This window comes from Epinephelus lanceolatus, chromosome 20, assembly GCF_041903045.1.
Source record: "Epinephelus lanceolatus isolate andai-2023 chromosome 20, ASM4190304v1, whole genome shotgun sequence".
NCBI classification, from domain to species: domain Eukaryota; kingdom Metazoa; phylum Chordata; class Actinopteri; order Perciformes; family Serranidae; genus Epinephelus; species Epinephelus lanceolatus.
Window position 1 is genome coordinate 31944307 of NC_135753.1, and position 27201 is coordinate 31971507.

At 42.2% G+C, this 27201-nt stretch overlaps 1 protein-coding gene and 1 non-coding gene across 7 annotated transcripts in view; both read left to right on the top strand.

Annotated features, from left to right (window-relative positions):
- Positions 1-27201, top strand: part of LOC117264743 (partitioning defective 3 homolog) — a 424452-nt gene that overhangs the window by 14390 nt on the left and 382861 nt on the right. The window lies entirely within an intron of this gene.
- Positions 19276-19347, top strand: trnaw-cca (transfer RNA tryptophan (anticodon CCA)). Its single transcript has one exon. It is a non-coding gene; the product is annotated as a tRNA-Trp (tRNA).

A 27201-nucleotide genomic window follows, 5' to 3' on the forward strand; every position in this document is an offset into this window, starting at 1 on the left:
ACCTGTTGTTGCTCAAGTGAAATGTTGCATCAGTGTCTCAGTCACAACCCTTATTTTGTGCTTCCTATCTCTCTTCCTTATCACTCCTCCTCACCCTCTCACTCCCCTGCTGTTCATGTGTAACGCTCCCGTTTGTTATCACAGATTAGTCACCAGAAGATAATGGGTTTGCCTCGAGAAAGGTTAGCATTAAACTCCTTTCATGTAATTCTGGCGACCTGGCTGGCAGCCGATAGGCCACGTTTGGGAGTTAGAGGGACTGGTTTCACCGCAGCCAACTGAGACACAGTAGAACATGGCAGAATAAGTGGTGATCTTTCGTTATACAAAACCCTCCTGCAGTTTATGGTTTTAGAGAAGCTGCTCATTAGAGGGGTCATTGTTTCGTTTAAGCCGTTTCATATTATTTCCCTCTGCTGCTTTCAAGAGGATCATTTGAGCTTTTCCATCTTTTGCCAGGCAAGTTGCTGCAGGAGTGATGCCTGTTGGTGGAGAGCTGAGAAAATATAAATCTACTTCTCCCTGTGCTGTCAATCCACCCTCTCCATATTTGTATGTGTGCGTGCAGTGGCGGTGCCTTCAAAAATGAAAAGATGAACATTTGATTCAGTTGCCATCAGAAGGGTTAAAAGAGAGGGACTACATAAAACCTTTAAAAAAGGTTTGGAAAATTTGAGCAAGGTGACAAGCTGTTGAATTAAATGTATTTCATGCAGAAAGGGCCGACATTATCTTTGCTATTACTGCTAAGATGGAAAAGCACTTTCAACCTGCCTGACATGTTCTCAAAGGCTGTTTTGACAGCTTCTTCTGTCTACACTTTGCACGTCTTAATACGGGGGGCCCCTTATTCTGCTCCTAAAATACACACACGCATTACTTTTCCATTCAGTAATGGTATGGGCTGCTGTTGCTTCGCTTTTTATTTAAGGGAAGCTCCCAAATCTGGCTCCGTGGAGAAGAGAAGCTTTCCCCCAGCTTTTATAGATTCCAGTTATAGTTATACAATCATTTCTCGGAGGCAGAGCTGCTCCGACGGCAGAAATAATGGAATTGGTTCACTTAAACTTCAATGGGAGCAGGCACAGTAACACAGCTTTGTAGACTGGCAAACTAACGGTATGAAAAATGTGAATATATCGAAGGCCATTTTGGGTAATTGATAACTTTTGATCGTCAGCGGAATTTCAGTTTGCAGGAAAAAAAGGAGAGATTTATGATCATAGCCTCTTGCTCTGCTACTTTTACAGTCGGCTTTAAAGCTTCCAAGTCGGAAAAAAAGCAAAGCAATGACTCTGCATATTAACATCTAACTCAACCACTGAGATTATTTCTGCCCTCAGAGCAGCTCGCCTGTTTGAAAAACTCCAATCTACTCTTGTTTCAGAGCTATAGGACAACGGTTGACGGTTGATGTGACATGCTTGACTGGCTGGATGACCACAGAGTCAAGCAAGTGGAGTGTTCTCCATTAACAACCCAACTGTGGAGAGCCGTATACATTTGCTTCACCATAAATTCCATGAAATCTGCATTGTTCCATACTGACAGTTGGGTAAAGTGCATTTGCAAGGAAAATACATGGGTTTGTTCAATGTGGTGATTCTGATGAGATCAATTCAGAGTGCATTTCCTTTTGTTTTGGGTAGCCTACTACAGTAGCCTTCTAAAGTGCCTCAAGTTGTTCCTCTTGTTTTTCTCATCCCACTTCTCAGCGAGATGATAATTCCTGCCTCCAGCTGGATCCAACTGTGAGCAAGTTGTAGCAAAGGCCAACTATGCGGTTTGCGGTGTTTCGACATGCAGGCCACGCCAGGCCCTCTTGGGTGTGATCCACTGTTTTGTCAACAGCTTATTTCTGTGGCCATGATTGCAGCTACAGAGCGCTCAGTCACTGAAGCGCAAGCACGGGGTGTTTGTCGAAGAATTAAGAACAAGACCTCATAATGACTGCATGCATTCCTTATGTGAGGTTATATTCACCTTGTGCATGGAGGCGGAGATGTTCGGAAAAACCTTTACCTGTTACAATGCAAGGATATTTGGTTTGTCGCACAAGGATAGGGACATAAATACTTCTTTGTGGCTGCTAGTATTGAACCTTTAATGCTTAATGTAGTGGCTTTTTCTGTCCGAAGAACTGTGACACCTTGAAAATACGTGCATAATATGAACATAGCGTGAAAACAACTCTGTTGTAATATACTGTGGATAAATATCTGGCATTTTATGACAGACATTTTTACTTTTCATAGCAAGCAAAGCACAGGTGGAACCAATAACCAGTGTTGCCAACTTAGCGACTAGCGACAAATCTAGCGACTTTTTCTGATGTTATTGAAGACTTCTGGAGACTCTTTTGTGAGAGCACGTATCATTCTTATTCTTCTCAATGGGCAGCGGATGCTACTGTGGGCTCCTCTCTCGCCCCAAATCACTCACAGACGGCCCAGTCCTCCCTCCCAGCAGCAGTCAGAGCAGGAGACGTTAACCCCTCCACGTCCAGACTGCAAGTGAATCGCGCATGTGCGGAACCGCCGCTGGCTGGTGTTTTTTTTACTCAGTTTTTGTCTCTCCCACGACGTTATTCCTCTCTCCTACAGCAGCCATTACAATTACATGCATATGGACAATTATGCAAATTAGGCGATGACGTCATTTAGCGACTTCTAGCGACTTTTAGGACAGCCAATAGCTACTTTTCTTACTGAGGAGTTGGCAACAGTGCCAATAACTTTAATGAGGGGTCTGTTCCCCTTACGTGTCTCAATAAGTCATGACAGGGTGAGACAGCACTCGCATAAGGCCCATAGGAGTACACCTAAATGTAATGCAGTAGGTCATTAATTATAGGTTTCCTGTTTGTTGCAGAAAAGGTATAGGCCTTTTTCTAAGCAGGCAATGTGACTTAGCAGGAGAAGCACAGGTGTTACTAATAACACTAACGATGGCTCTGTTGTATTCAAGTGTTCCTGTGAGAATGACAGTGAGAAATCAAGACAGCTAAATGGAATTCAATTTTATCATTTATACTTTTGCTTTTCCTTCTGTGTCAAGTCGATGGTGTCCTCGAAATGGCCTATTGTTTTTCTTTTTGGTCACAAGGACATAGAACAGCTTTTAAATGACAGACAAACAGCCTCGAGGTAGGTTACTAGGCTACCCCTTCAAGTTGCTATGGCTAGCGTGTTAGCAAGTCTAGTATTTCACATTCAGAAGATATGGAGCAACATTAGCATTCATTTGGAGTTGTGTTTCTGTCCAGCTGACTAATGTAAGTCCATCATTCACTCTTCTTTAAGCTGTTTGCTTTTGTGAAAAAATATCTGTCTTTGCTTGCTAGGTATTGGCTTTCTTTACCAGCTAGCTTGCTAACTGCTAACACTTTTGCTAACTTAGCTGCCTGTTGCAGCTAATGAGCTAGAGATGCTAACGTACTAGCTTTGAGCTTTGTACACATGGGTGATAAGTCTTTGTGTGTGTTACTGTGACTGACCTCTACCACATTTCATATAGTAAGTTTTTAATCAATAGATATTTTTTGTGAAAAATATCTGTCTCTGCTTGCTAGGTAATGGCTTTCTTCACCAGCTAGCTAGCTAACTGCTAACATTTTTGCTGTAAGCACAGCCAACTGCTGCTAATGAGCTAAAGATGCTAATGTACTAGCTTTGAGCTTTGTACAAATGGGTGATAATTCTTTGTGTTTGTTACTGTGAGTGAGCTCCTTCACATTTCATATAATACGTTATAAATTAATAGATATTTTTTTTGACAAATATCTGGCTCTTTGCTTGCCAGGTATTGGCTTTCTTCACCAGTTAGCTAGCTAACTGCTAACATTTTGCTGTTAACAAAGCTAACTTAGCTTCCTGTTGCTGCTAATGAGCTAGAGATGCTAACGTACTAGCTTTGAGCTTTGTACAAATGGGTGATAATTATCACATTTCATATAGTAAGTTATTTAATTTTTAACCAAAAAAAAAAAAAAGACTAGCAAAGCTTTAGCTTGCTAAAACATCATTGTTAGACATGCTAAAGACTGTGTAACACAGGCTGCTATAACACACACTGTTGCCGCAGGTGTAATTTGCTACTTGGACAAATAGCTATCTTCTCAAATTGCTTTTTTACCTTATGTTTTAATCACTTTTTTATCTCCCTGCATTACTCAATTCAATCAATCAATCAATTTTATTTAAAAAGCCCAATATCACAAATCACAATTTGCCTCACAGGGCTTTACAGCATACGACATCCCTCTGTCCTTATGACCCTCGCAGCGGATAAGGAAAAACTCCCCCAAAAAAACCCTTTAACGGGGGAAAAAAACGGTAGAAACCTCAGGAAGAGCAACTGAGGAGGGATCCCTCTTCCAGGACGGACAGACGTGCAATAGATGTCGTACAGAACAGATCAGCATAATAAATTAACAGTAATCCGCATGACACAATGAGACAGAGAGAGAGAGAGAGAGAGACAGAGAGAGAGAGATGCAGGTAATGACAGTAGCTTACAACAACATTATTGAAAGTAATAATATTATAGTTATAGTTCTAGCTACTGTGGTACAATATGCTGAAAGTATGTATTAATATCTGGCAGTATACATGTGTGACAATAGTCATATGTGTATAATAACAGTAGAAGTATGACTAATGACTAATGATGGCAGCAGCAGCAGGAGGCATCTGGCAGGACCATGGCAGCAGCACAACCACACACGTCACGCTGTCCAGGCACCGCTGCGATATGAGTTAATCTGAGAGACAGTGGAGCACAAAGGCTCCGGAGAAGAAGCCGAGTTAGTGACATCCAGAATGGCCGAGTTAGCAAGATGCAGTAATAGAATACGAGAGAGAAGGAGAGAAGGTGCCCGGTGTATTATAGGGGGGGGGGGTCCTCCGGCAGACTAGGCCTAAGTCAGCCTAACTAGGGGCTGGTACAGGACAAGCCTGAGCCAGCCCTAACTATAAGCTTTATCAAAGAGGAAAGTCTTAAGTCTAGTCTTAAATGTGGAGACGGTGTCTGCCTCCCGGACCGTAACAGGAAGATGATTCCACAGGAGAGGAGCCTGATAGCTGAAGGCTCTGGCTCCTGATCTACTTTTGGAGACTTTAGGGACCACGAGTAACCCTGTGTTCTCAGAGCGCAGTGTTCTGGTGGGATAATATGGCACTATGAGCTCACTAAGATATGATGGAGCTTGACCATTTAGAGCTTTATAAGTTAACAGTAGCATTTTAAATTCAATTCTGGATTTTACAGGGAGCCAGTGCAGAGAAGCTAAAACAGGAGAAATATGATCTCGTTTCTTAGTTCCTGTTAGTACACGTGCTGCTGCATTCTGAATTAGCTGGAGAGTTTTTAAGGACTTACTAGAGCTACCTGATAATAGAGAGTTACAGTAATCCAGCCTAGAGGTAACAAAAGTGTGGACCAATTTTTCTGCATCTTTTCGGGTCAGGATAGGCCTAATTTTCGCAATATTACGCAGATGAAAAAATGCAGACCGTGAGGTTTGTTTTAAATGAGAATTAAAAGACAAATCTTGATCAAATATTACTCCGAGGTTTCTTACGGTAGTGCTAGAGGCCAGAGCAATGCCATCTAGAGAAACTATGTCATCAGATAAAGAGTCTCTGAGTTGTTTGGGGCCAAGAACAATAACTTCAGTCTCTTCAGGAGAATATGTCAGAAAGGGGTGTTTGTCTATTTAATTTGTCATGCTAAATCCTCTTCCTCCCATTGTGGTTTCTAACCTGACATACTGTATCTGTGAGGCAAAATACATTTCCTTAGACTGAGACTGACAGATTGGCTATGCCTGATGCTAACGTTTAAACGTGGAAAAAGCCTGAAAAATGTGGTGATGCCAGACATGTCGGACGTGATATTGTAGGCTAAGATGTTGCTTGTGTGCAGACCTTCCTAAACAACAGTAAGCCTTTAGCGATTCAAAGAGTGTGTTTACATGTATGCGAATAACCTGTTCACGAGGCTTATCCTGGTTATGGTTAAACTCAGGATGTGTTTACATGAGCATAGAGAAATCAGGATATTCATATTCCCTGTGTACATGATAAATACTAGTATCCTGGTTACTGATTACTGCATTTCTATTTGCACATGCAAAACTAACAAACTTTTTGTATCTGTTAACCTGACATTCTCACGTCCTGTAACTGTTAAACTTAAAATAACTTGATTGTGGCTTAAAATGAGTCCATTTTCACTTTTAACAGGTTTAACACTATTAATGCCAACAGAACATTGCGGACTTGGCTTCTCCACCTGATCGCCAGCAAAGGGAGACAAGAGTGACGGGAAATTTTACACAGGTCCATGACTTTGACCGGTGTATTGACCCTCAATAAGTGGGCTAACAGTACCCCGATTTCTTTTGGAGTAGTCTGACGGGATACTCCAATAACCGGTTAATAAACAGATTATTCACATACATGTAATTGCATGAGTGTCTTGCTCGAGGACAGTTATGCAGGGCAGATGTAAAAACAATTTGAGCTGTTACCCTCTGAATGACAGACATGTCTTTGTACACGCTGGGTGAGTAAATACAATTAGAATGAAGAATTAATTGCTAATTGATTTATATGGGGTTTTTATATTATTTGTTTTGAAGGATTACAATGGCTTAATTTTGCCATGTAAGATTTGGAAAACACTCACATGCAACATCAAAGTGGTCCTGTGGCTTCGTCTGTCATTGGCTTTTGATCCCACTAATGCACTCTGGGTCTTTCAACCCTCGTGCACGACACACATACACAAAGTCTTTTCTTTCACAGGATAAAGTAAACAGACATGGTTGTGTATAGTTGCTGCATAAGCTTTTATCAAACACCATTCAATTTACATTTTGATCTTGTATTAGTAAAACTGTACATTGTGCAAACATTATAATTTGGTATCACTACTAGCATATAAACATATCACTGTACTAAGTACTAGTGATCTGAGCACATTAATGATCTTGGCTTATGACCTGATGCCTTTTTAATAAAACCATTAATGTCTTGAGACTTAAAATCCTAAGTAAAGGATGTAAAATATCTCATTCCAAGATGTTTTTCAACCCCAGTTATAACTTTAAACTGGGTTTGACTTAAGGACTTTTCAACATTCATTATTCATTTGGTATTCAGTATTCATTATCAGCATGAGCTTAATTTTTCATGCTGTTGATACAGCAGTTCCCTGGGTGCAGTTTAACCTGATTAACTCAATGATACTCAAAAGAGCCTTGTGCCAAAATGAGGTGCCTTGTGTGTTTCGAGCCCAGCATCTATTGATCTGCCATAATAGTCCTCATGAACTGTTCCCAACTGATTTGGAATCTATTATGTTGTCAAATTAAATCATTGTTATTCTGTTGATCTCAGGGCACTTGTTCATTTCCTTTGCTTAACAGCTGAATAATCTATCCTCCCTGTGATACATGGTCTTCCTTTACTTTCCATTGTTTTGCATACACTGCAAACACATCTGCAAAAAAAACCTGTTTCTCTGAAAAGCACCTGTCTGTCAGTGTCTGAAATAGGATATCATATTGAGACAGTTATCCACATGCGATGTTGAAAATGTAGGTACTTTTACAGCTATTCCTTATTGAAATTCTTCAAAAAAATATCTTATGTATCACTGCTCATACTCTTGAGATGACTGGCATTCATATGAATCTGTTTGTCTGGGTTTTTCCCAAACATCTGCCCACCAACATATCCTCTCAAACATCCAGACAGAGCTGTGAAATGAAAATGGCATGCTCAGGGCTACAGGAGAAAAGTAAATCCTTGTTGTTAGATGGGCTTGACGTTGGCGGGACTGTGGGATATTGCAATCATTTGGACAGATTTATTTTGAATCAAGCAATGCAGTATGAGAAGGGTGATAGGAAAAAAGTTTGCCACTCTGCTAAACTGGATTCCTGTCTTTGTGAAGTTAATGAACGCAAGAGAAAAGGTTTTGGCAGGTTTTGTGCTCTGGAGCTTAAAGTATTTAAAATCAAAGTTAGGACTTCCCCATGCTGGGAATTCACTCTTGTCTGTTCCCAGGGCTCTGATTCAAGGGTTTCTGTTGTGGAAATATACTCAAGTAGTCGGGAGTTCAGTGTGGTTTAACTCTGATGAATGATCCTTTGGATTGGTACTATTATCACCGTGAGTCAATGCTTAAATTGGGTTGTTCCTGGTGTGTTCCCATTCAGCAGTCCTATCAAGTATGAATGAGATTGATGTTGAAAGTTCTGACTTTGGACCCTTAGCTAAAAATCCCTGATAAAGATTAATGGCCGCAATCTGCTAATTCTCTTGACATGCACACATCTAGATTTCGTTTGCTGATGCCATGTGTCCTGTTATTACCGTAACACAGAGCATTGCTATTTGACCTTGGCTGTAGCTTCATTGTGCGTGGCCTTTTAAGTACATGAACCAGTTCCTCATTGCTCTTCAACAAGGTCATTATGCGACTGCAGCCCAAGGCTACCAAATTTTTCATGAGAAAAATGATTCAGAGATGACTCAGTCTTTGTGTTATGTTGACTGAGATGCCTTTGATTTGGATTGCAATGCACCCTTAGGAGCAATAGTGTGATGAATGGATCGTTATTTGTCTGATGGACACCACATCAAATACAACGAAATGACATCCTGACACTGTTTTCGCTGCAAGGATGGCTCCACTAGAAAGGCTTATTTATATCTGACTACAATCTGCTTTGGTGGTCTGACAGATTGATAATGATTGTGATTTCATGTTGTTTGATTAATGATGTTGTGGTCTGTTGCTTTTATACTCACTTATGTTTGCAAGAAGAAAGTGTGCTAAAGTATAAACGTCTCAGGGCATCTAGTACATCATCTCCTTTTGGGCAAATTCATCAAACAATCCAATTATCTTGATAGTTTTTTAATCATAAAAATAAATTATTTCTGGCATTCCCCTACCTTTGTAAAGGCTGTTGCAGTGTAAAGAGGCTAAACAAAGGTGTTGGTTGTGGCATTATTTTGGTGTTGAAAAATGCCCCAGCGACGAGATCATCCCAAAGCACTAAGCTGTGAGCTCCTGGGCAGTCTGGGTTACTGTACACATTTTCATCTTCAACTTTGAATGACACTGTGTTTCTGCAAATGAGTTGTAAAGTCAGCTCATCTGGTTTTGATGGCCAACATGGAGATTTCACTGATGAATATGTAAAGTTACTGATTTATCCGTGCAGAGTAATTTCCTGCCCAGACATTTTTTTCTGGTCACAAAACATGTTGTGGTATGATTAGTCGTTGCTTGGACCAAGAAATGGGGTCATTCGGTACGGAGTAAGGAAGTGCGGCTGACAGACATGGGAACTATTTATATGTGAAATAGGGTTCAGACACAGTGCCTTCATGTGTTTGTCCTGACCCTTCTCTGTGGTGAGGATTCATTAGAATGTATTTCTTTCCCGTAATTGCTCTTTCAATTTATCTTTGAGCTCGTATTTCACACACTGGGCACGTGCTCATTACCCTTGGACCAAGTCGTCCCTGTGAAAATGTGCTACAGTCTGAGGAATCTCAAACAGTTATTTCGGTACTTAAAAACCCTGCTACTTGTATGACTAAGGAGGTTTCTTCAGGACATGACTCATAGTCTTAAACTTCCATGTCATATAACAACAATGAGTAGTGAAAGTCAACATGCTCAGCATGTACTATCATTTCCACTCCCCAAAAACAATTTAGAGACACTTCAGGCTGACTTGAAGACGTCATTAGGAATCATGGTTGGGTTTTTCTGCTCCTGTTGCTAGGGTAAGAGTTACAGTACATTGATAACAGATGGATTTCTGCTCCTCGTCTGCGTTCTGAGGCTGTGAGGATGCTGACTTGCCACTGACAGGCCAACCATCTCACACCCTGTGATTAGGGATCAGTAATGCCTGAGGGTAGGAGACAGCCTGAAAAATAGCATGTGCTTCCTGCAAACATATCCTCACATCGCTAAAACATATGCCTAAAAGATGGTGACCAGATATGATAGCTGATGATTTTGCAGCCTTTCGGTGAAGGACTGGAAATGCAACAGGCCCTCGGGAAGTGTGCCGGGCTTTTAAGCCAAATTCCATTGTGGCCAAAACAGTGGAATTACATCTGTCATGTGATGTCCTGTGGCCCAAATAGACTTTTTCCCATAGACTTACATGGTAACAGACATCTGTAAATCAGTGGATATATTTTTTTGAGCATCACAGCCCCCCGCAAAATGACTCGTTTGATTCTTAGAATTTGATCCATTCAGTCTGACAACATTTTGAAAGTCTAGAAGACGGAGCTGGCTACTACCACTAAACAGGAAGTAGCCGGCTCGGCCAGTGTAAGTGCACCTGCACCTGCTCTATGGCAGTGGTTCTCAACTGGTCAAGTCTCGGGGTCCAGATTTCGTCTTAGTCATTGGTTCAAGGTCCACACAGTTTAATCATTCAGCATCCTACTTGTGCTTGGTCATGTCATCGAGCTAGTTTGCTAGTAGCTACCCCTTAGTCACTCAATGTACAGCAGGAAACAGCACTTCAAAATATACACTTTTGGACCACGACTCACCAGTTAGGAACCACTGCTGTATGGGATGTGACAGTTTTGCAGCCTTTCGGTGAAGGACTGGAAATGCAACAGGCCCTCGGGAAGTGTGCCGGGCTTTTAAGCCAAATTCCATTGTGGCCAAAACAGTGGAATTACATCTGTCATGTGATGTCCTGTGGCCCAAATAGACTTTTTCCCATAGACTTACATGGTAACAGACATCTGTAAATCAGTGGATATATTTTTTTGAGCATCACAGCCCCCCGCAAAAAAGTTGAACTTTTTTGGCCTCATGCACCACTGAGCAACTTTCATAGGAATGAATGCTGTATCCAGTTCTCTTTATACATCCAAGAAATGCATCTGCTGCATTAGATTATAATCTTGGGTACACCGGAGGGCATGTATTTTGTACCGGTAGGACAAAAGAGTGCTTTCTCTGAATGCTCAAAATGTCTACCAGGACAATATGTTTGTTTTTTGCGCATGCAAATAAGGAAAGTGGTCTAGGCCTACTGGGAAGTTAGAGCTTTACTGTAAGCAAAAAATTACCATTTCTTGACCAGAATTGGTTGTAGTTTGAACCTCTTCAAGGTATATGTGTTAACTTCTGTACAAAGACCTGAAGAAAGTGACTAGCACTGTCAAAGCCCAATAGATTTTCTTCGCACAAGGCTGACTGGTAGTGGGTGTAAGGTATCCTAGATCACATTACACCACAGAGTCTGCTGACTGGTGTACCTCTGACAGAACAAGACCTCTGAGGTGTTTGTGTATACTAATGAATTTGAATACTCTTCCAAAACAAGGCTGTGTAAACACCCTCTATCTGTACAGTACATCTGTCAGACACGGCAACATCCTTACAAATTAGCCTAATGTTTGTTTTCGCTCTGGCATGTATTAGGCCTAATGGCGTCCTGGAGAGTGTCTACATGTATGCGTACCTATGTTTCCTTGTATGTGATGTCAGGTGGAGGTGAATGATCTGGTTGAGCCGGTTTCTTGCTGTCAGTGCCTATCTACCAAACAGATATCCCAGCAACCCTGTTCTTTGCTAATGACAGAGTGCCCCAAGGCGCTTTCATCACCTTTTTTCAGTCTGTTGCCTGCAGTATTCCCAACAAAAACTCCTACCTGTCCCGTCAGTGCTCAGTTGGTCCAGGGCCACATTTCAGGTCTTCCTTATGTGCCAAAACCAACCAAATCTGCCTTCTTATGCTCAATTTCGTAGTCAAGAAGCATTGAAGCTCCTCTCTCCACATATTGATCTTTATGGCAGTCAGACTGGGTAACAATCCCCTTTGGAGTAGGCTTTAGCAATACTTCATCAATCCTGTGCAACTGTGAGCTTTGTTTCAGAAACCAGTCATCAGATTTCATTTAAAGAGCTGTTCTGGTGGAAATCCTTTGACCTTGACATGATTAGACCACATGGCTTGTGATCTGGAGTCAGTCACCATAGAGCAGAGGGGCTTGGTTTGTACAGATCTGTCAGTTAGAAGCTGTGGATTAAAATAGCATGAAAAGCACATTGTTTTGTCCTTTGGAAACAAAACAGGTTCTCCAAATGGGAGGTGTTTGGTTTCTGCTTTGGCCAGGAATCGATTGAAAAATACACTGCTTTGGTTTGTGTCTGGCAGTACATTCTAGCTCAGAGGTAAACACACGCCAGCCCACTTGAACTCCCTCTGCTTGAGAGAATCTAGATCAAACTTGTGCTGTGTACAGTTGGTCTGCACCTCTTCGTTTTCTCAAACAGATGCCACAATTTCCTCTCAAACCCCTGCACTCTCTCATATCACCACCCATAGATGCATTGACCCTGAAGACTGTGTGCATTTCCCCTCTCCAGTGGCTCTACTCTCACACCAAGCTTTCAACCGTGGTGGTCCTGAAGAGAGATTGATGGGCTCTCTTCCATTACTCACTGACTTTAATGAGAACAGCTTCAGTGAAAGTGCTGGGCGGGGGGGGGGGGGGGCATTGGAGCAGTAAAGGGGTTGTAGGCAGTCAAACAAATACAATGCTACTTACATCATGTTGTATCTCAGACTGAACCACAGCAACGTTGGCAGGCTGGGGGACCTGTCAGTGGCCTGTTGCGTTTGTTTGCTGGGTCATGGCACATCATAGAGGAAGGATTCACCACAGAGAATGGTGGTATACGAGTAAAATTCATGGTCCTCATGGAAGTGTCCATGTTCTTCACACTTGTGGCTGGTTTGAATCAACCCTGCAGGTTATTTTCGGCTCAGCGGCACCCCATCTTCATGCACAGCCAAAGAGAATGAGATGTATTGAGGTTGCTTTACGTTACAATCTTGTTTCAAGCATCAGCAGGTTCTGAAATTACCTTGAACAGATGTGTGTGTGTACACGCACGTGTGTTAAAATTTCTACTCTCCCTGGCGTAATTGTGTCCCTAATTCACTCGTCGATAAACACTGAGCTCATTAGATTTAACCTTGCAGCACAGCCTCCGGTGCTTTCTCTCAACATCTTTTTTATTCTCTCTCAACCTCCTTCCCCTCTCTTTACCTCCCTTTGTTGTCTCCCATCTTTTATCCCCACCTCTTTTTTCTTCTATCCTCCTTATACACCTCCTGTGTTATGTTTTTTTTCCTCTCTCCCTCACCTCTATCACTTGGTTTCTTCTATCATTCTTACTTTAATGTCTTCTTCCACTGTGGATCACTGTCAAAATGTCCGTCCATTGAGAGGTGATTGCGGTCCTGTCGTGCATGATGCTTTTATTAGGCTATATATGCACACCCACCAATTCACACTCATTATGTGATTATTCATTTCAAATTTAATGTTGACAACACGTCAGAGACGTCAGAGACATTTTGAAAGATGTTTGGACATAAAAGCAATGAGCATGATGGCGGATCATGTTGAGACGTGAGTATAAAGTGGTGCAATGCATTCCGAGGTTTTAACGGTTGCACTGTTAGTCAATAGCAGACAGGAGAAAGTAGTAGTAAGACTAGAAGGAGCAGTGGCATAATAGTCACAGCCTGGAGACATGACATACTCAATATCGTCCACTGTTTCACTTCTTAAACGTAATTTTTTCCAGCTGGTGCTCCTGTGGAGAGATGATGAAACCCACATGAGCGCAGTATTTCTGTGCTTTACCATAGTGAACATTTCACATGCAAAGCCCCTTTTTAGTGCACATCTTGAATGGCACTGCTTCTCTCTGCTTCACAGGCACTTCATTAGTTGTGGGTGGGTACCCTGAAAGTTAAATATAATGTTGTTATGCTTGGAAGACTCAGTTGCCATAAGAAGGGCAACATGGGAAAATCGGAAAATTACAAAGTAGAAACACAAGGAAGACGTATTATGTTTTTGACGTAAGGGATTTCCCTCTTTGTGACAGTTTGCACAGTTCTGGGGGAAAGTGGATCAGCAGTGACTGGAGTTTTTGTTATAATGGTTTCCAAAGCAGAATGTTTTCTTGGATGATAAACAAAATGGGAGACAGTGATTTATGGGTTTATATTATGCATGTCTAAAGAGGAAACTTGTCTCTTGGTGTTGACAGCATTAGTATGTTGCTGTTCTTGCATGCTGACAAGTAACACCTCCAGATTTTTGCCTGTATAGAGAAAATAGGGGATCAGTGTCCCTCAATCTGAATAATCTCAGACTCCATGATCTGACTTTAATAATGCTATATTCCAGCATTAGTCCAGAATAGTGACATTAATGCAGGAAGTCTAATTCAGTGACACTGTGCAAACACACACACGTCTGCACACTTGCTCTTGCAGGCTGCTGACAGTGTGTGTGAGCCAAGCGTCTCCAACAGCCTTTGGCTTTGAATGCTGTTCATACTGCCAAGCTTCAAGACAGTGAACACAAAAGCATCCGAGTGGCTAAGTGGCCATGTGTGTTTCCTCCTAACTCTGCTCTCAGAGTTAACACACCAAAATACAGAAGCAGATTGCATTCACTTGGAGAAGAAAAAAAAAACAGCCTGTTTTTTAGATTAATGACATAGTTACTCATGATTCTGGAGAAAAAAAGGCTCATAACTCTGAGATGATTATCCCATATTCTTAATGATCTCAGTAAATCTGAGCAGAGTTGATGATGTGTGCATGTCACGTTGCACTTCCTAACATCTCAAACCAACGCTGAAGTAAAACTGGATTGAATTCAGTAGCTGTGTCACGTTGGCCCTCATCACCACCCAGATTTATTGAGATGCACTTGTCAGAATTATAACACAATTACACCAGAATTATGAGATATTTGCTTGGATTGCACAAACCCAATTTGTGCAGCCACCTGTGATTCATTTGCTGAATGTTAATCTGCATGTTATATGAGCTGTGGTCATGATGCATTTTCTAGAGAAGCTGCTGGAAGGTTAACAGGGAAAGTTTGCTGGGCACTGTTAAGGTGCACATGTAGATTAATGTGGAGAAGTGCTTACGGAGTACATGCGCTCAGCAAACCTTTGTCTGGATTAATGAAAGATTAAAATGCACTTCACAATGTTTGCAAAGTAAATGGAAGTCTATTCATTATCATACCACAGTAGTCAGCACGAGAATAGTAAATAGTTTCACCATGGCTCTGTGATACTTTACATAATAAATGCACAAGATGGATAATGGCACATAGCGCCTACATTTAAGAGAATACTACAGATTTTCAACCAGGTCTGTGGTGTCCTGGTGTCTTGGTGTCCCGGTGTCTTGGTGTCCCCTGTCTCGCCAGCTCTGGATGACCCATTTTGTGTCATCAATCAAGCCGAATGACACGTTTCGAATCATCTGGCAGATTTTTGCTCGCAGCATGGGCAGGGAGTTCCCAGAGATGGCAGCCTGGGGGGGATTTTAACACTGTTCATCTGCACACATTCCCCACACTGCAGTGACACAGACCCTTTGAAAAGCATGCTATTATGTGGTGAAAAGTCCTCGTGAAATCCCTGGCCTGGATCTTAAACTAATTAATCTAACGTCATGCTTTGATCCGTGTTTGTGTGACGCATCATTTGGCCGTCTGTCACACTTTCATAACAAACAAGATCGAGTCCCATTGGCACTTGGCCACTTGTTAATGGAAGTGCTGCTAGACGATGAGTATTACATCAGCGCAGCCGTTACAAAAGATAATTACAAAATAATTGTGACATCTTAAAAAGCAGAGAAGAGGTAGAGTAATGTTGGGAAAGTATGAGATGAGCAGGTTGTTCACATGTATTCAGGTGAGGCTGTTTCCTAATGGCAGAAAGAGGCTTAGCCATGTTAAAATGTTAAAACCCTGGTGTGCAGCTTTGATCTTTGAAGGCCTCGCTTCATTACACTCACCTCGACATGATTTGAACACACAGCCTTTTGATCCCGAGTCAGATATGCTACTGCCGGATCACACAACCTTATTGACGCATCACAGCTCTCTGTTTTCTGAAATTGTCGCCTCTGTCAGGTTTACCAAAGATTACAGCAGATAGTTTGTGTGATTATCTCCGTCAGTTCTCTGCAGGTGTGTTTGTTTGATTGTGAGACATGAATTTGGCTGAAATCGAGGAGACAAATTGATCTTGGCTGAACTTTGATTATGTTCATTCCTGATGTGGGATTTTCACCTTCTGAGATGTTCTAGCTGTAAGTGTCTGTGTGCTGGAGGGCAGCTCTGAGGACCCTTACTCCCTAGATAGATTTACATGATGTTTGCTGGAAAATTAAAGCAACACTTACCTTTCTGGAAATTTTACGCTTTTCTTTGTTTAGGTTAAAATGCTATTAATAAGCTGATGGCACACTAAAATGTAAGTGAATTCCACCAGAGATAAAAACTCATAATTGTATCATTCTCATATGGTTCTAAGAAAATGCAATGATTGGCCGAGCATCCTGTCTGCCTGCCCCAGGTGGAGGCCTCCGACTGATGTAAGCGCTTGCGTAACATCTCTCTTGTTACAACTTTATATATGACAACACAGCATCCAGTTGCTAACGGTTAGCCTACTGTAACCTAACGTAGCCTGAGCCTCTGTATTATCTTCCTTGTTTACTGTCAGTCACCAGTACTATCTAACGTTAGTGTTAATGTTACATTTTAAAACTCATCAGTCATCACTGACAACGAATAATTTTCAAAACTCGGGGTTTGCGTTTGACTGTGCAAGACAGGTAATGTTATGTTTAGTTTGCTTCTAATCTAACATACAACGTTATATATGACAACACAGCATCCAGTTGCTAATGGCTAACGTTAGCCTACTGTAGCGTAGCCTCTGAAACATTAACATTAATGTTTACTAGTAACTTACGAGTAACGTTAACGCTACTATCGAACTTTAGCACTGTAACCATATTCTAAAACTCATCAGTCATCTCTCCGGTTGAGTTTTAAAACTCTGGGGTTGCGTTTGACTGTCTTGGTTGTAACGTTACACTCACTCTCCTCTTCCGTGTATCTAACGTTACCTTGTCAACGGCTACGTCTGTCATAGACGTAATGAGGACGTAATGGAGGAGGGGGGAGTAGGCTTTTGGAGGGTGGTGGAGTTGCAGGAGGAGGGGGATGGGACTTTGGAGGGAGGCAGGGGTTGTGGATGTTCAAATTTTTTCTAAGTGCTGTGTGAAATGCAAGAAAGGTAAGAGTTCCTTTAAACCCAGAAGCCCAGCCAGGAAGAAATATTAAGTGTTATAGAGAGTTTAGACAAGTTTACCATAGGTTTGTTCAGTGTATTCAGCAAAGCTTTGACAATGTCACCATCTTAAGACAGTTTTTGTCCTTAAACTCTTTCCTTGTATCTGTCTGAGAAGTTTGAATTTCCCCGTCATTGTTCAAGCATAATACAACATGCAACATGCACTTTCTCTTTTTCTCTCTCCAGCTAATTACTCTGTCCATCTAAACTATTAAACACATCCTTTGTCCTTAATCTCTTTCCTTTCTCTCTGTCTCGCTTTCACTCTTCAGTGTCCTCCTCCCTTCCTGTCTGCCTCTCTCACCTCATTTATAATCTCCACTCTCCTTTAACCCACACGGACGTTTCCCACTGAAGTCTCAAGTGCTTTTCCTATGTGCCGCCTGTTTCCTGTGCAGGGTCAATGAGCATTTCCCCAGCCACAAAGCAAACTCCTCCGTCACTCAGCGGGAAGGCGGTGTGCCAATACTAGACCAAAACATACTACCTGTTCGCTATGCACAATGGAAAAAGTAATTGTTTTCTCACTTTTTGCTCTAGCTTGTGTTTGCTTTGCTCCATTGACGAGACAGGTTTGGCTATCTTAAATGTCTGAGTAAAAGGTCATGATTTGTCCTGATAATTACAGCTCTCTGTTGTGTGTGGAGCACCAGGCTAAGCTGATGTAGAAAGCCTCTCAAATTACATAATGTGTCTACTCAGAGGAAAACAAATGGAAATCAGGAGACTGAAGTGGACCACCACTGTAAAGTACTGCAGATACAATATATGCAATGTCTATGTAAAACAGTGTACTGATCACGAATCAGTGAATCAGAGCCCATGCTGTGGCAAGGTAGGATCGGTTTTCCGAAAGACAGGGTCAGATTTCAGTAGCACTTGTTAAATGGAGGTCTTCACCTAGCTCATTGTTGCTGTCCTCCTTTTCAATATCGTCCTTTGCAAAAACAAGACCCTGCCTAAATGCTCTGCATGCTTCTTCTTCTTCCAGCAGTCGTAAAAACTCACACCAACAGATCCAGATCCTCCAGAGACGTATTACTGTAAATAGAGCTGTTACTTCCAGGCTTATATTGAAATATGATCGTCCTCACATGCTCAAGGCTTCTAATTCCACTTTACTTTGTCGGTTCTTGTCCAAGCAATCACTTATTATCACCAGCTAATGGATGTTATTAGAGAGCAGAGCTACGTTTGAGATTTGGCCCGACTCCTTCTAAATACAGACGCACATGTGGCCTGTCTTTCTCCTTTTCTCTCTCTCTTTACACAGCTTTCTACCCATTGTTTACATCTCGTGTATTTTTGAGCCCATCACTTCACTGTAACTCTGTGGCTGTTTCAGACGTCAGTGTTTGTGGATTTTGGATGCCCGCCCCAGTGATTCTTTGGAAAGTGGCTTTCATGACTCTCTGCCTGCCTCTTCCTTTTGTCCATCTGTGCCTGCATGCCTTTTTTTCCTGACAGAGATTCAGACGTTCAGGAGTTTCTGTCATAATGGAAACTCTTGGATAAAGCAGTGTATTCTGTTAAGATACTTCTGATTGGACTATGTTTCCATTACCTGATGTTAAACTTCACCATTTATCATATAATCCATTCACTTCACTACAGTCGTATGATGGTACGATATGTTATTTAGATAATCACTCCTTTTAAAAACACACACACACACATCAGTCCTTTCTTTCTATCTATCTTCATTCATTTTATAGTCTCTATCTTTTATACTAAAAAGTTGTATGGCCAACAGCCAGGAGAGTTTGCCTTGAGTGACCTAGATTAACGTATGGAAGGAAATAGCTTCCAGCTGTGGCATTCACTGCATGACACATTTCACAGCACTGCCTTTTGTCAGGTCACCATTAAGTGCTGTTATCTGACTAGAACTTCCTGTCATAAAGAAAGCGATGATAATAACAGGTTTCGATAGTCGAGACAGCATGCCAATGTTATTGTAGCGACTTGAATTGGAGTTTGGAAATATAAGTTTTACCTCCAAGATGCTCAGACCTTGTGGCGCAACGGTAGCGCGTCTGACTCCAGATCAGAAGGTTGCGTGTTCAAATCACGTCAGGGTCAGTAATTTTTCAAGGCCTAAAGTGTTCGTATTTAGGGAATGTATTCAAAAGCTGAGCACTAAAAAAAAACAGACGTAAGGTGTTACCACTGTGAACGAGAAAACAGTGGCTGTATGGACTTGTGTGTGATTTGCTTCATGGTCATTCATGTTGTCATCTGGCTGCTGTGTGTGTTTCCATGGTGGAGCTGTAAACTGCTTTTTCAATCTTGACTGATATGCATAGTGTGGGACCGAGCTGCATAAGTTAACATGGACATTGATATAATATCCATGTAGAATATAAACAAAGGGTTCCTGGTTTGAACCCCAGGGTGGGGGAGCCCTTCTGTGTGGAGTTTGCATGTTCTCCCTGTGTCAGCGTGGGTTTCCTCCAGGTGCTCCAGCTTCCTCCCACAGTCCAAAGACATGCAGGTTAATTGGTGACTTTAAATTGTCTGTAGGTGTGAATGTGAGCGTGAATGGTTGTCTGCCTCCATGTATCAGTCCTGTGATAGTCTGGTGACCTGTCCAGGGTGAACCCTGCCTCTCACCCAGTGTCAGCTGGGATAGGCTCCAGCATAGCCGTGACCCCCCCCCCCCCAAGCAGTTACGGGAAATGAATGAAGTGTAGATTTTTGATTGATCTCCAAGTTGCATCGCTGCATGCCAACAGTATGTGTCATGCATATTCCATAATGTCAGCACCATAAACATGCTTAGTATATAAGCAATGATTATTTTATCTTATTGTGTGTGTATCTCTATACCAGTGGTTCCCAGCCTTTTTCCTGAAGGGACCCCTTTTTTATTATTGAATGAACTGACAAGCCCACACTGTGCAACACATTTTATGAATATTTCATATCACATTCAGTGCACAACAATAACCGTACAGAGCAACTGATAAAGGTACAGTTATCCCAAATATGTAACGCAGTAACTGTGGAAGTAAAACAAACTATTTGGACACATTTTGTGCACATTATTTTTTGTAAATATTACATTTTAGAAACGTTTTATAAAATTATCTGGATTCTATTTATTTTTTATTTTTAACAGTCTCATTCTTTTTGACGCATTCAGTGTTTTCTTCTCCCTGACACTTGGCCTTTTTCTATCAGCTCTTTTGTTTTAACTGCAAACTTTCTTATGCCAGATGAGCTTGTGTCCAGGCCATTACTGTGCCCTTATCCAGTGAGTGTTTTTTTTTTTTAGTCTATATCTTATATAATAATCTAAATATCATGTATTTAGTTTCTCCACAGAAATGAATAAAATACTGAGGTATAGGTTGACTTCATATTTTCAAAAAAAAGTTCTCATACCCCTTAAAATCAAGAAGGCCTTGCCACACCCTGAGAAGCTTTGGCGACCCCTAATGGGGTCCCACAAGTTGGGAATCAGTGCTCTATACACTGTGAGAAGTGGGGCAATGTTTTGACTTTTTTATGGAGCTGCTTACAGCTGGTCATTACCAGGGCAAACACTGCACTGTGGTATCTGGAAATACATTTCTTAGGCCATGCTGCGTCACGTCTGTTGTCACACCAAGTGGACACATGGCCCTCTTTGGTTGTTAACAGGTTCACTTTGCCTCCAATGTAGGATGCACCAGCTGTGTGACAGTGGTATTAGAGCTTACAATGTATAGAATTAAAAAAAACTCTTTGTTGAGTGCATGAACTAATTTTGTGCTGAGCAGTTGCAGTACAGATGTGGTGAGCATGGTGCACTATCTCAACTCGCAAGACCAAAGAGCTGCCACACCCTCCTGCTGGCCTTTACACTCTGGGGATCTCAATGTCTGCTCTACATATGTTGTTCCTGAGCCTACAGGGATTTGCACACACACACACACATACACACACACACACACACACACATGCACGCACACAGACAGGTCTCTCTTGATGAACGGATCCCCCCCTCCTTTCTTCGGTGTGAAGTGTGAGGTGTGTGCTCTTGTCTGAAGTGTGTAAGAGGCTTTCATGGTCACGGTCTGTTGCTTCTTCACAAACCATGACCAGCACACTCCTCAGTACACATCAGAGTTTCTGGACTGGACATGTACGGCGAGGTCACATTACACAGTTGCCAGCTTGAATCACAAATATAGCCACCGTTAAATGTGACAAAGGCCATGATAGGATGAATATCGGAGTACCTATGGCATAGATTATTGTCGCATTAAACTGCGTGACTAAACAATGAAATCTTTTTTTTTTCCTGGCAAAATACAGATCAGTCAGATGAACGTCCTTCCTCTCGTATTTTACATTCCACAACTTGACACTGGACACCCCATCCTTAGATACGATGACAGAGCGAGTTGCCTCATTTCCTGACCGACTGAAGTTTACTCTTGTTTCTATAGCTGCTGTATGCAGTTTGACCATTTGTCAACATGACCACTGACATTATGTTTCTATTCATACACCACACAATAAGTGGTGCATAATGATGTTTGCTCCACATTTAGATCCCGGGCACCTCCTCCTCCTGCACGCACACAATCATAAATCCTCGAAAACACTCCGTGACCGCTCTCTGTGTTCCACATCTGCAGCCTGTGAAAGAGCCGTGTGTGTCGTGACATCTCCACTGCGGGTTGTCTGTTCTTTGGTGATTCACCCTGCGCTCTGTGTTTCTCTTGGCTCGTTTGGAGGTCCCATCTGGCAAGCATAACCTCTGTGCTTATGAAATAATAAACAAAAGTGTGCCGAAATTGTGCTGACTGACTGCTGCCTCTATAAGTAGACAGAGAGCCTCGCAGTCAGTGCTCGGCCAGTTTTACTGAACCAGCAGGCCTTCACTTGCAGGGACGACACTGACCTTTAACGCAGTTTGCAGCATTTTGTAGCGAATGTTAGACAATTTAATTAATTTCTGTCTCAGGTTCTTTGCTTAATCCATCATACAATAATACACAGATAATTCACATCTGCACCAAATCTGACTGTTCCTCTTCCCAGTCCAAGGCTGAGCAGATGGCCTGGACGGGACGTCTCCCTCGGGGTCTGAGACTGAAATGTCCTCTCAGTAATATGACACCCTCAGCCTCTGCTTCTGTTGGTTGATTTCTGATAAGCATTTGAAGCTGACAGACTCATTATTAACCCCACAAAGGAGACTGTCATTTTGCTTTTTCCCGTCCTCAGGGAGGACAGAGGTCAGAGTCAACTTGAGAACTGTGTGTCTAAGAAGTCTGTGTTTTGCTAAAGGCACTTCAGCGGGGCAGTGGAGACAGAATAATGGCGGTTACTATTGCCCTGTGTTGCCTGGCAGTGCTTATCTGGCTATCAGGGTTCACTAAAAGTAATTTATATCATTACTATTTCTATAAGTTAGGGACATATTAAACTTTTATTTAAACTTCATATTAGCAAAAACATTCATGCTTTGCATCTGCATTTAGACGTCATTTTCTCTTTAGTGCACCCCGGTTGCCAAATCATGCATGTCCCATATTCCCAGAAGTCTTTGATGCCCAAGACAGTAAATGTGAGTGTGTGTGTATGCATGTGTGTGTAAAGCCCTCCTGCTGTTGCTAATGACCACTTGTCTCAGATGGGATGAAACTGGCTACCAGCCCAAACAAGCTGCCTATCCTGAGCCTCCAGACAGATTGCTAATAAACACGCTAATAAAAATGTGACTTTGTGATGCAAGCCAAAATGCAGACTGCTAGCGAAGCTTTGGTGTTAATATTTTTGTCAATAAGCACAGCAACCTACATTTTGGCCATTAAGTAAAGCACTAATGGACCATAAGGAGAGTATAATCTTTGAAACATGCTTTGAAAAACAGCAAACTGATGTTAATGTCATTTAATTTTCTGTCACACAAAAACAGTGTGCGTTATTTTTTAAAGTCTGCCATGCCTCTTAATCACTCGCACATCCTGTCTGAAGGTTTCCTCTTTAATTGGCTTAATGATGTATGATTATGAAACTACTCAATGAGATCCTCATGTGATAATGTCTGTTTTAATTTGTTAGTGAAACCTTCATCACAGCAGCGGCTCCAGCCCACGCTGAGCCACGAGGCAGCGTGTCTGCCCTACGCGGGGACACACACACACACGCAAGCAGTCCGACCTGTTTTTTATCCAGACCAGATGCTCAGCTTTCCACGTTGGACTTATCACGAGGGGTGATATGTGCAGTTGTAGTCCAGGAGGAACAAGGTTTAGGGACTACAAATCCCCTGCTCAAGCAGATCGCACAGCAGGGCAGACGACTCCAGAGGTTGATCCGAGCGTACAACTCATCCCAAATCAGAGAGCTTGGAAAATCAGGTGCCATTTATCCAACGAATGGCTGTTCCTTTGACTTATAGTGACAGCAGGATATTTTCTCTGGCTCTCTGCCTCCCTCCCCTCCACAGCTATAGTACGAGTCTCCAGAGAGTCGACAGTAGTCTCTGCTCTGGCTCAGTGTGTGTAGGTGTGGCAGATATTTGGAGGGTCTCTGTGTTAAGAGGCTGCAGATTTTGGCTCTGTGTTTGACAGGCTGGTCTGTATTACCAGCTTGATCCCTTGTTAACCTCTCTGGCGCTGATATTGCCACTTGTGTAGCACACAGAGTGGGAAATGATAGCTGCTGGCCAAAATAAATACACATACATCTCTTTAAGCCTTTCATATGTGCTTGTGCTACAAACATATCCATTGTCCAAAGCCATTAATCTTTTAGTTCGCTCTTTTAAAATGATGTTCCTTCATAAAAGTGAAACTTTCTGCCAGTTGTGTGGGAAACTTAAGCTTGTTTCCATTTGAAAAAGTAGTTGAGAGGAATGACTCATTAATGAACTTGGTTCTTTTGGGCTCTCTGAGCGCTCTGTTCAAGTCTAAATGCAAGATGTTGTTTAGTGCAGCTGAGCCGCTAACCCACATAATGCACATTAAACTGAATTGTTGAATGAGCTGAATGATTTATCATGAAGTATGTTGTTTATTGGAGCAGTGAGATAATGAGTGGGGAAGTTTAAGACCGTGTGAATTTGTAGATGGCACATTTTTTAGAGCAACAAGCCGCTATATGGGCGGCACGGTGATGCAGTGGTTAACATTGTCCCCTCTATGTGGAGTTTGCATGTTCTCCCTGTGTCAGCGTGGGTTTCCTCCAGGTACTCCAGCTTCCTCCCACAGTGCAAAGACATGCAGGTTAATTGGTGACTCTAAATTGTCCGTAGGTGTGAATGTGAGTGTGAATGGTTGTCTGTCTCTATGTGTCAGCCCTGTGATAGTCTGGTGACCTGTCCAGGGTGAACCCTGCCTCTCGCCTAATGTCAGCTGGTCAACTTTTAGCTTCACACAACTAATGTTACTCAACAGTTATCAACAGACTTAATGACAGAGTCGAGCAATTTTGGTGTCAGTGTGAGATTAACAGCTCGGCGTCAGATACTAATGACAGTTGCAAGGCTTCTGCCCAAATGGCAAAATTTAATGAGCAGGGATGGGATCATGTTGTGATGGTTTAGCTTGTGCTAACTGGACAGTGAGAGCAGGAGGAGAGCCGCTCACTGGGACAGTTTTCAACGGCATCAACAGCTTTTTGTCGACAATTAGCTGTCACAGTCTCCACCCTGCTACAGTCACAGATAGATCCTAATTTTGTGGGAAACACTGAGTGCTCCTAATAATAAGCTTCAAATCTGTAGCAGCAACACAGTTAGGGATGGGCATTTAAGTAACTTCCATTCTCAAGTACTTGGATTATATTGTTATAGAGCACTCGAGTACTTGCAAAAAAAAAAAAATCTAATGTAAGAAGAGGAATGTAAATTGGCCAGTAATTTTCATTGCTGCTGTTGGCATGATGCAAGTTAAGCACGGAAATGAACCATCTCCCGAGCTGCTCTCCAAACAGTAGCATGAGCTAACACAGCAGCTGGGACTGACGTTCCACACCAAGCAATTTAATGGTCCCAAAAAACTCACACTGTCATGGAAACAGCTTGACTCTGTCGTTAATAACCTTTAGGTAACATTGGCTATGTGGTGCTGACAATAAGACCTGTTGCTGTATATGTGCATGCAGGCGGACTCTCACCAACTGTTCCTGGGTGCAGAGGTCACACTCCCGCAGCAGTAGTTTCATGGTAAACAGAGAGGTACAGTGAGACAAGTCCAACTAAAGTGTGACTAAAATAAGATTTCAATCATGAGGTCAACCCGACCGTCTCTGTGTTTTTGTGGCAGAGCACCCCTGTCTTTGTTTGTCTTTCTGGGTGGAGTGGATGCATTTTTCTCTCAGAAACAAAGTTGTAAAGTTTTATGCGTGCCCAATTTCAGTGTCTGCGGCTCCTTACAATGTGTGAAAATCTATAAACTTAATTACCAGCAAGACCACGAAAGTTCTCTATGGGCATTAAATGTAAATGTAAATGATTTTGAGTCCCCAGCACTGTTTCTTTGCTCCGTGCTGCACACTATAGACATGCTCGTATGGATAACAACATGCAGGAGGCCTCCAGTGTGTGTAGAGCTGCATGTATGTGTGTAGCAGGGTGTCATATTTCTCTCAGCGTTGTACTCTGCAGGTCGTTTTGGGCAGGCAGGGCATCAATAATGCAGAGACCCTAGGGGTGACTTTGTCTCAGAGGAATACCAGTGTAAGGCTTCCCTCAGTATACTAGTTCTGTAGCCCATTACTATCTGCCTACACACACACAGGCTGTACTTAGCCCACAGTTTGGGAGCTATGTTTCACCAGGAAGCATTTGTTATGCCCCGAAGGGATGCTCCCATTTTAGTGAGCTAAAACAAACTTTGTGAACTAAACTAAGCTGGATAATCAACTGTTGTCTTACACAAACAAGAGTTTGTCTCAGCCCCAACCTATGATGTCAACCAGCCAACTTGTCTGCTCGGGTGATTAGAGCTAAAGACGGCTTTTATAAACAACAACAAAGTAGCTCCTTATAAATAACAGTGTCGGCTCCACAGGGAAATTTCGACTAGCACCCATTCTTGAGTCTGAGGCAAAACATGGCCCACCAAAAGAAAAAACGCTTAAAATTAAGAATGATCAACACACGTAGGCCTATTATGTTTCTGGGGTGAATTTTTAATTGATGATTTTTAAAGACCATTCATTGGGGTTTTTAGCCTTTCATTGATGGGACGCAAGGACATGGCCTTTGTACATGGGGCACCTGCTCTACCAGGTGAGCTACTAGGCGCCCTGAAACATAATTTTTGAAGGATTTTTATAGATAAAATAAATATGAATTATAAAATATTTTGATCTGCTTTCATTTTTTAACCTCGAATCTAAGGCCCTGTTTAGACGACAACGGTTTCTCTAAAAACGGAAAAGTCTGTCCTTTGCGTTTTAGAAAACTTCCTCGTTTATATGACGATGTTATTGAAATGATCTCCATTCACACGAAGCCGCAAAATCGAGTAAGGTAAAGCTGCAGTACCGGAGGCTGCAGTTTCAGGACCGCAGTTTTAGGACCGTTTAATTTTCCAAGCGGAGGCTGCAACCTGAAGTTTATTTTTATTTTTTTGCTATACCCAAATACTACTTTCTTATTAAATAGTTATAATCAGTGGACAGTAACGCGTAATTTGATTCATGAAGCCCAGGTAACTATACATTACCATTGCAGGTCCTCTCCACTCCTCTCACCCACACGTGAGCACCCATTCTGGGATACACAGTGTCGGCCTGCCCGGCCTGACCTCCGCGGTCCTCTCCACTCCGAGAAGAGCGGAGAGGACCGCGACCGTGTAAACGATCAGCCAAAACGCAACTAAAGTTTACCGTTTTCAGTTGAAATCGTTGTCGTATTGGCGTCAGTGGCTTAGTGGTAGAGCAGGCGCCCCATGTACAAGGCTGTTGCAGCAGCGGCCCGGGTTTGAA